Source organism: Scyliorhinus canicula, chromosome 9 (genome assembly GCF_902713615.1).
Source record: "Scyliorhinus canicula chromosome 9, sScyCan1.1, whole genome shotgun sequence".
NCBI classification, from domain to species: domain Eukaryota; kingdom Metazoa; phylum Chordata; class Chondrichthyes; order Carcharhiniformes; family Scyliorhinidae; genus Scyliorhinus; species Scyliorhinus canicula.
Window position 1 is genome coordinate 122,479,566 of NC_052154.1, and position 9,991 is coordinate 122,489,556.

Genomic DNA, 9,991 nt, shown 5'->3' on the forward strand with positions numbered 1-9,991 from the left:
AGCCAGCGTGGAGGCCCCCGCCCAGGTCTCCTTCCCCCTTGTCTGATCCCAGGAAAACCAAGAAATCCCCTTTAGCACGCAACCCCAGCATACCCACCCAAGCCCCAAAGAACCATCATTGCAAATGAAAGTCCCATCTCTTCCCTTGTCCAAGTATATACAGCATCGACTCATTTAGTACACACACCAGCACGTAGTAAAAAAATAAAGTTACATGAGGCTACATCGGTACACGACCATTTCTCAATTCTGCCAGTCCTTCTGCCTTCGCAAACTCATCCGCTGCTTCCGCCGTCCCAAAATAAAAGTCCTTGGATTCGTAGGTTACTCTCAACTTAGCTGGATATACTACACCGCACTGCACCTTGCTGATGTACAGTACCTTCTTCACCCGGCTGAAGGCAGCCCGCCTCCTCGCCAGTTCCACAGTAAAGTCCTGGTATATGCATATACTAGCTCCAGCCCACTGCACCACCTGCTTCTGCTTTGCCCAGCACAGGTCACGCTATACGCTATACCTATGGAAACACAGAGTTACTGCTCTTGGTGGCTCATTCGCTTTTGGTATAGGCCTCCATGACCGATGAGCCGATCCAGCTCATATCGAGAGGGATCGGCCCCCTCACCCAATAGCTTCACCAACATCGTGGCAAAATACTCCGTCGGCCTCGGACCTTCCACCCCTTCGGGCAGACCCACAATACTCAGATTCTGTCGCCTGGATCTGTTTTCCAGGTCTTCCATTGTGGCCCGCAGACCCTTGTTGGTCTCTATCACCTTCCGCAGCTCCTTCCCCATCGAGGTGAGTTGATCACTGTGCTGTGATAATGCCTCTTCCACTTCCTTCAGTGTCTCACCGTGCTCCCGCACCTCCGCCGCTGCGCTTGATACCGCCGCCCTCACCGGGGCAATCGTCTCCTCCACCAGCACTTTCAATACTGCCCCCATCTTCTTCTTCATTGCTTCCATGTGTTTTGTGAACTGTTTTTCAAGTTGCACAGCCATCACCTTGGTCATTTCTTCAGCTGTGAGCGATGCGGCCTCCCCTGGTGCTCCAGCCTCTGCTTTCCTTACAGTTCCTGCGCTGACTTTTTCACATCCCGGCGTACTTTCATTAACCCCCTTTTTCACAGCCGTTTTTCTCCCAAACTTTGACATTTCTCCTCCCTGTGCCTTCTTACAGCCTTTTCAGCCTCTGTTGCCCCCTATTCCTGAGCGGGAGCCCTCCAGTGTGTGGCTGCCTCCTGCCCGCCGTCACCGGAAGTTACTTGCCCTTAGGTAAGTTTTTACACCTTTTTATTTGCAATTTTATTTCTTAGTTCAGGATCATCGAGCAGAAACAGGAGACATCCGGAGCCATTTTTGTTGGTAGATTAATGCTTTGTGCTTTTAGTATTTCACATTTATAAATATGTTTAAAATGCAAATGAAGTGAAAGGTTTGGTTAAACTTTGGTTTGTCATGAGGCTGTTAATTCCATCAAAAAGTTACTTTTCGGGCAGCATGGTGGTGCAGTAGTTAGCACTGCTGCCTCACGGCGCCGAGGACCTGGGTTCGATCCGAGCCCTAGGTCACTGTCCATGTGGCATTTGCACATTCTCCCCATGTCTGTGTGGGTCTCACCCCCACAACCCAAATATGTGCTGGGTAGGTGGATTGGCCACGCTAAATTGCCCCTTAATTTAAAAAAAAGTGACTTTACTGTATAAAGTGAATGTGGAGTCACAGAAAGTGAAAGAAAGATTTTTTAAAACTTTGATTTGTCATGAGGATGTTATTTCATTAAAGGAGCTATGATGGATAGAATGTGGTCATCGCTCGCTATCGGGTATGGTTGTCCACCTAAGATACTCTATGTTACTGGTCACGGATTCAGTGGGGCCTTGTGTGGCTGATGAGCACGATCCTAGAGCAGTATCTTCAATCACTCACATGGCAGGAGTTTCCGAAAGGTGGGATAGGTCCTTGGATGCAAGGTCGTGGGTACACCTTTCTCAGGCTCTTTCTCTGGGCCTCTTCTTGCCGTCGGGTGTTCTCAAAGAAGTTTCCCTTTAATCAGGAGGTTTTTCCAAGTGGGTCTATTCTGAGTAAAAATCTCCCAGGCCATTTTTTGAGGTAAGCCTTCAAGGTGTCTTTGAAGAGCTCCCTTTGTCCTCCTCATGTTCGGGATCCTTCCTTGAGCTGGGTGAAGAAAATTTGCTTTGGCAGTCAGGACTCTGACGTCCTAGGCATATGAGTGGCCCAGCGGAGTTGGTTTTGGATGATGATGGTCTCGATACTGGAGCCATTGACTCCTCAAGGACACTAATGTCAGCACACCTGTCCTCCCAGCTTATCTGGATTTTACAATGTACTTTAAGTTGTGTTGCTTAAGAGTCTCCCTGATGTAATGTTCATCCTTACAAGCCTCAGTGATTACGTCAAATGATTTAACAAAGTTAAGTACTTTACTTGACTTATGCAACCTCCTGTAAGCTAATGTGAACTATCTCTCTGACAGGTATTGTAGAATCCAGTGCAGATTTAAAATCTGGAGTCATGGTTCACGCCCACTGAGGCATCACACTTTTGAGGTGTTGACATATGCGCAGGGATCATGAGAGAAGAGTCAGGCATAATTTCCCCCAGGTGATGCAAAGACCATTTGGGATTGCCTAGCAGCTGCTGCTTTCGGACACTGAACTTGCGAAATTAACAATTGATACATCAAAACCCTTCCAGCACCCTCTTCCCGCCCCTTCCTCCCCTCCCCTTCCCTTGTACCCTCTTCCCTCCCTTCCCCTTTACAAATACACAGAATTGTTGTATTTATATGGAAACATATATTTGATTGACCATTGTGTTTAAGTGAGAAAATACATTTTATTGCAAGAAATTTGAATAAGTAGAGGTGGTTTTATGTCATTGTTCAGCTAATAACATTTAACTTAATGTTTAACTTTAACTGGTTTCAAAGGTTTGTATTCAAAAAATTAATTTTGTTCATAAATGTTTTCCATTAAACTTTACAAGCTTCTACAAATGTCTTACTGAAACATCAACACACACCATTTAATTAGGAGATAATTATAAATGAATAAGATAATTGAAGTAAACAAGACAAACATAACACTGGTAATATGGTGGCACACTGCTTAGCACTGCTACCCCACAACACGCAGGGACCTGTGTTCAATTCGGACCTTGGGTGACTGTGGTGTTTGTTCATTCTCGTCATGTCTGCATGGGTTTCCTGGAATCACAGAATAGAACCATAGAATTCCTACAGTGCAAAAGGAGGCTATTTGGCCAATTGGGTCTGCAACAATCCTCCGAGAGGGGATCCCACCAACGCCCAGCCGCCCGCTCTATCCCCGGAATGTAACATGCACATCCCTGGACACTAAAGGGCAATTTATCATAGTATCATAGAATTCACAGTGCAGAAGGAGGCCATTCAGCCCATCAAATCTGTCCCGGCCATTGGAAAAAGCACCCCATTTAAGCCCACATTTCCAACCTATTCCCGTAACCCAGTAACCCCACCTAACATTTTGGGACACTAAGGGCAATTTAGCATGGCCAATCCACCTAACCTGCACATGTTTGGACTGTGGGAGGAAACCGGAGCTCCTGGAGGAAACCCAGGCAGACATGGGGAGAACGTGCAGACTCCGCACAGACAGTGACCCAAGACGGGAATCAAACCTGGGACCCTGGAGCTGTGAAGCAACTGAGCTAACCACTGTGCTACTGTGCTGCCCACAACCTGCACATCTTTGACTGTGGCAGGAACCCAGAACACCCAGAGGAAACCCACGCAGAGAATGTACAAACTCCACACAGACAGCCACTCAAGGCTGGAATTGAACCCAGGTCCCTGGTGCTGTGAGGCAGCCGTGCTAATGATTGTGCCACTGTGCTGGTTGTAGGCAATATTCCCTTTAAAATTTAGATGTTATGCATGCTCACTTTATTTTTTTTTTTGCCTGGCCACACACATGCATTGTTTATCCCAGAGTAAGGCCTGCATAGTACCTTTACTTTGCACCATTGTCCTTTTGGTCATTTAATCATTCCTGCACTTCACCCGATCAAATATGTTTTTAATTTCAGACCTCCACCTTTCCCTAGCTGTCTTGGGAAGCTGCACCATCTTGGGGCAGCACGGTGGCACAGTTGATAGCAATGCTGCCTCACAGCACCAGGGACCTGGGCTTAATTTCGGCCTCAGGTGACTGTATGTGTGGGGTTTGCACTTTCTCTTTGTGTGGGTTTCCTCCGGGTGGTCCGTTTCCTCCCGCAGCCCAAAGATGCTAAATTGCCCCTTAGTGTCCAAAAATGTGCAGGTAAGGTGGATTAACCATGATTAATAGGTGGAGCTGCGAGGCTCGGACTCGGGAGTTGGCTTTTTCCAAGGGTCAGTGCAGACTTGATGGGCCGAATTGCCTCCTTTTACACTGTAGGGATTCTATGGATGCATCACACTATACAGCACACAACACATGGCACAACATTGGACTACAAGACCTTGCAATACAACACAACATACTATGCAATACCACATCATGTCATTCTAAACATTTTATCCTCTTGATCATGGAGCGCAGCTAAGTGGATATAGGGCTATAAATGTTGCTAATAAAAAATTCTTTCCATTTAATCATAAACATTGTGTAATCATAATAAAAATAAATGTTTGTGCTAATGTTTATGTTCGAAAGAGAAACCCACCGAAGGCCTAAATGTGTAAAAGCTCTTTTGTGGGTACACTGAACTTGGAAATCATGTATTGAATGTGACACAGTTCAAGCCTGTCTCACAAGTTTGAATAGAGGGCCTTGCCCCTTCACACATATCTCTACTAAATATGCAAAGCTTCAGCCGTGCTTTGGTTTTTTTTTCTCTATCCTTTTCCCGACAGAACTTGTTATTGGACGGTCATTAATAATTGCCCCTGATTTGTCACACAATGCTTAGCTCTTCAATAGATTCTGATATCCAACTGGAAATCCCTGGTCCCTGCTAGCATATTTTCCATTTCATATACACACATAGACACACATATAGATAAATGCACACACAAATATAAACAAGGCACATGCCACATGCGCGCGCGCACACACATCCACAGCTGCAGAGATGATGTTTTGGTGTTTTGGAATAATGATTACTGGAAGAATGAGTCTTACTCGGGAGCACTCTTGTAACTTGCTTTTCCTACCACGTCATCAGGAGCTGAAAGCAGGCTACTATGCTTTGTTTTATTTCCTTCTCCGAGCGCAGTTACATAATTGTTTTCTTTACTTCATCCAGCTGGTGAAAGACCTATTGGCTTTCTGGGGGCGCAAAAAGCAGCCAGCTCGAGTAACTCATTGATTCTGAAGAAACACTACATCGATTGTGCCAGGAAACACTGAGTTAATTTGGTGGCCACAGAAGAAATACTATTACTTTTCAACTGCAAATGTTACTTTTACGTGATGTCACGGATTTTCCAGTTAGTAATATGAACCGTGATCCTTGAAATTAACGCAAGAGGGCTTTCCCACAATAAAACTACTAAACATTCTTCATGAATGCCTTGTACTGTAGTTATTCCGAGGCTTTACTTAGAAACATGTCCAACACATAATTGTGTTTCTGCAAACACGCAATGTTGACTTCTGTCCCAGAGCTGAATAAAGAATGTATCTGTTAGTGTTTAAGATCTTTTTTAATACGCGGTTATATTTTTAAAGGCACCATAAATATTTATTGAATAATCATTTAAAATAAAAAGTCCAATCCTGTTCGTTTGAAAACTTGTGCATTGGCCATGGTGAACATTTCCATTTTGATTGGCAAACGTTTGTCCTGTGTTTGTTTCTGTCCTTGACATAGATAGATGAGGGTGGGATTAAACCAGTTTATAGAACAGTACAGCACAGAACAGGCCCTTCGACCCTCAATGTTGTGCCGAGCCATGATCACCCTACTCAAACCCACGTATCCACCCTATACCCGTAACCCAACAACCCCCCCCCCTTAACCTTACTTTTATTAGGACACTACGGGCAATTTAGCATGGCCAATCCACCTATAGTAGCTGCCAGAATGGTTACAACGTGAAATCTCTGGAGTCAATTTTCAGTTTCTCCCTCCAGCAAATTGGCAGATCAGATTTTCGATTTACAACTTCCATTCAGTCTTTCATTTCATCAATTTAACGGAGACCAATCTGGGGCGTAAACCGAGAGGCCGTGGTACAATATCATCTGTTGCTAAAAGTGAATATTCACTCTTCTGCCTCTGAGCTAGACATATCTGGAACATTCCCTTGCTTTCAACCTGGTCAGTGCTTTTCAGTTGACCTCAGCTGGATGTACATGTAAGAAACGTTATCATAGGCCCCTAGATTAGGCAGTTTACAGCGATGCCCAGTGGCAGTGTGCACGTGTGCGCTGAGTGAAGACAGGACTTTTATTATGATAGTCTCCTGGTACTTCCCACCAAGATTTGAGTGTGTAGCATGAGGTCCCAGGGAACATGTTGCTGTTCCCTCTTAGGAAATCAATGGCTTCAAAATGGAGAGAAAATCAGAGATAACGGGCTGGATTCTCTGATTCTGCTGCTATGTTCGCAGGATCTGTCTGGTTTTATGACTAAAAAGTTGGCCCCACCCCCGCTCCACCTGGTTGGGGGGGGGCTAGCAACCGCGCCACATAAAGTCCCCAACTTTACCTGCCGATACGGACACAGAATTGCCGGGTCCGTGGCTGCACGTGCGCACGGCATGCGGTGATGGCCGCGCACGTATCCGACCTGCCAAAAACTGCCCCCTGTAACCCCCCTCACCAGCCCCCGACCACCCCCCAGCCCCTGCCAAAGCCTCCCCTGCCAGAAGAATGCGCCCCCCCCCCTCCATCCCTCCCCCCACCCCCACCGACTGTGGTGGTGTTGGACACAGTCCGCAGCCGCCACGCCAGGTTTACGAAAAGTGAGAGGACACGTGTCTCACGCCGTTGGGAAGTCAACCAATCGGAGGCGGCACATCGGGGGGGGGGGGGGGGGGGAGGCCATCACAACGGCGTGCGGTGCAAGTACACCGTTTTTGAGTGGGTACAGACATCACTGAGGAGTGAACTGGACTGTGATATCTTGCTGATGGTGACTTGGATGGAATCAAAGAAAAATGAACTATTTTGAAAAATGTTGGGTGGGATTCTTCGAACGCGATTTCGGCGATCGGAGAATCCCGCCCAACATTTTTCAAAATAGTTTATTTTTCTTTGATTCCATCCAAGTCACCATCAGCAAGATATCACAGTCCAGTCCACCCCTCAGTGAGTCCGTACCCACTTACTCCCCATCAAGGGTTATTAGAAAAACAGCCATGAATGTGCCACAGCTGATTTTACATTCATTAGATCAGGATTTTAAAGCTCAGTTTGTTTGGCTTAAATTTCACTTTCATAGAACAGCAGCAAATCATAATATTTTGAGGACAACGGTTCACAAACAAGCACTGCTAAAGGCATATATAAGCTAACAATCAGGAGTCACGGAAAATATCAATCAAGAGTATCAGTAAGCCACGAATAACATAATAGCAAGGAGCAAAATGGAATGATGCAGCTCAAAGTATGTTTTGAAATTCTTTCTGAAGACAAACCTGTTTCCTTCCTAAGCTGAGAATTAGTATTGGAACTAAGATTTCTAACATCATATGCACCAATAAACAAAACTGTCAGAATGCAGCAGGTCATTCTGTGAATGCACGCTGTGTCCTCCAACTCCAAGAACATAGATTAAGGCTGATTTCCTTCTGTGTATAATGAAAGGCACTACATTTTGGAGCTGGAGAGGAAACTATAATTATTGACAGTAAGACTAGTCTTCGTCATCAAGTAACAAAACATTCTTTTTTCAGATATGGGAAGGGTAACATTATGGCCATTTCACTGACATGGTAATTCAGAGGATTAAACTAAAAATTCTGAGAAAATGAGTTCATACCCAGCTATAAATTTGAATTCAGTTCAAAACAAAACACAAGAAAAAATGTTACTTCACATAAAATTCTAAGAAAGAATACCAGCTGGTTTACTAATGTGTCATGTTTAGTCAGGCTTGTCTATTTCTGACAACATGGTTGACATTTAACTGTTTGTTAAAGTGGCTTTGTAGGCCTCTGCATCCAAACTGATTTAGCAGTTCATGAAGAAAACAGACTACCAACTTCCCAGGGCAGCTAGGGATGAGCAATACATTCCGTCTTGCCACAGACGCCCACATTCTAAGAAAGAATTATTTTAAAAGAGGCCCTTGACCATCTTACTGAGGTCAACACAGGCCATCAGTTGGACCTGCTCTGTGCTAACCATGTAATAGAGTTACCAACGTACTTTGTTTTTATTTTAAAGAAATGTCATTTTTAGTGCACTTAAAAGCACATTTGCACTAACCAATGTTGCCTTTGAAAAATAAATACTGAATCCTTTGAACATATATAGTTGTAGACTTCAGCTAAGTTTATGCGGTTTAAGAAAGATTTATCCTACTCCTTGTGCTTGTAGGCTTGCAGATTTAAACTATTCATGAGAAACATTCACAGGGTAATGGCTGCTGCTTTTATGAGGTGTGTGCTCTGCACTTGAATTAAGTATTGGCAAAATCTAAAAGTGCCTCTTATTAATTTTGAAGAATTAATCAAAATTTATTCACTGGCTGTGTAGACCAATCTCATTAAACTCTAACTCATATCAGATTAAGCAATTCCATTCTGAGCATATTGTAAACCACATTCTGTCTGCTTTGTTCTAAAGCACAATTTGGAAACTAAATTTGTTAGGCCCCATTTTTGGTGGCAATTTCTTTCCTGTGTTTAGATTTGGTATTCCTGTCATAGCCAAAGTTGCAGAAAGGACATGTGTTTGCATATGCAAATGGAATAATGCCTGCTTCAAGCATGAGTAAGGGATGCCTTTGGATTGCCTTACCCAATATGGAAGGTGGCACACGATCTAAATGTGCACACATTTCCAGCCCACCATTTTGGTGGCTAATTGGAAGCTGCAGTACATAAACAATGCATATCACCAGGCTCAATTTCACCCCTTGTGCCACTTTGGTCATCACAGTTGTCCTTCATGCAAATTTGTTTCATATCATAAAGCAGCAAAACACAGCACAACTGAGCAGCAAAGGAATGTACAAAAAAGGAGTAAAACGTACATACTAAAAACTACTAAAGATGTAGTAAAATTAACAGCCAGGTCTCATAACCACTCAGTCGAAATTATGGACCTCTCTACCTGCCATCACTATGGGGCAACCTCACCTTGTGGACGGTAGCGGTTCAAAAAGGCCCACTCCTACCTTCTCAAGGGGTGCACAAGTAACACTGGACTTGCTACTGAATTGTAAAAAGAAAGTTTTAAAAGAAAATATTTTTGGCATCATGTACTCCAGTATAAAATGGGGCAGAATTCACCAGCAAGCTGTTGATGCTATCAGGATTAAATCCGACTTCTTCTGAGTCTAGTGAGCAGGAGCACGTTGTGGAGCAATTTTGAACAAACTAGACGCTACCTACCCGCTCCCATTCCTGGAACCATTGTAATATCCAGAGTGACGGAAAAATAAAACACAGAAAATCTTATGTTCAACAAAAATCAAAATACTCTGACCATCTGAAGTGATCAAAACCAGCGCAGGAGATCACATGGACCAAATATTATCTATAAAGACACTTATCTCCAAATAATATTTTTTTAAATCTCAGTCAAACTCACTCCTGAATGCATGCAAAGGGTCAGCATCCACCACACCAGCTGGCAATATATTCCAGATGTTCTCAAATCTCCAGGCAAAGGAACATGGCTTAAAATTCAGTCTATTCCTTCCCTTATTTAGTTAAACTCCTGTCCATCCACTTCCCCAATCAATCACATTGGAATAATCTATCAATAAGCACAGTATCCAACGTTTTCATCACTTTGTAGATCTCTATCTGGTGGTCTCTCTATAC

The 9,991-nt window shown here is 44.0% G+C and overlaps 1 long non-coding RNA gene across 1 annotated transcript; it reads left to right on the forward strand.

Moving 5' to 3' along the window:
* The first annotated feature begins 1,216 nt into the window (after positions 1–1,216).
* LOC119971003 lies at positions 1,217–5,559 on the forward strand. Its single transcript, XR_005461715.1, has 2 exons — positions 1,217–1,278; positions 5,296–5,559. It is a non-coding gene; the product is annotated as an uncharacterized LOC119971003 (long non-coding RNA).
* Positions 5,560–9,991: the final 4,432 nt, after the last annotated feature.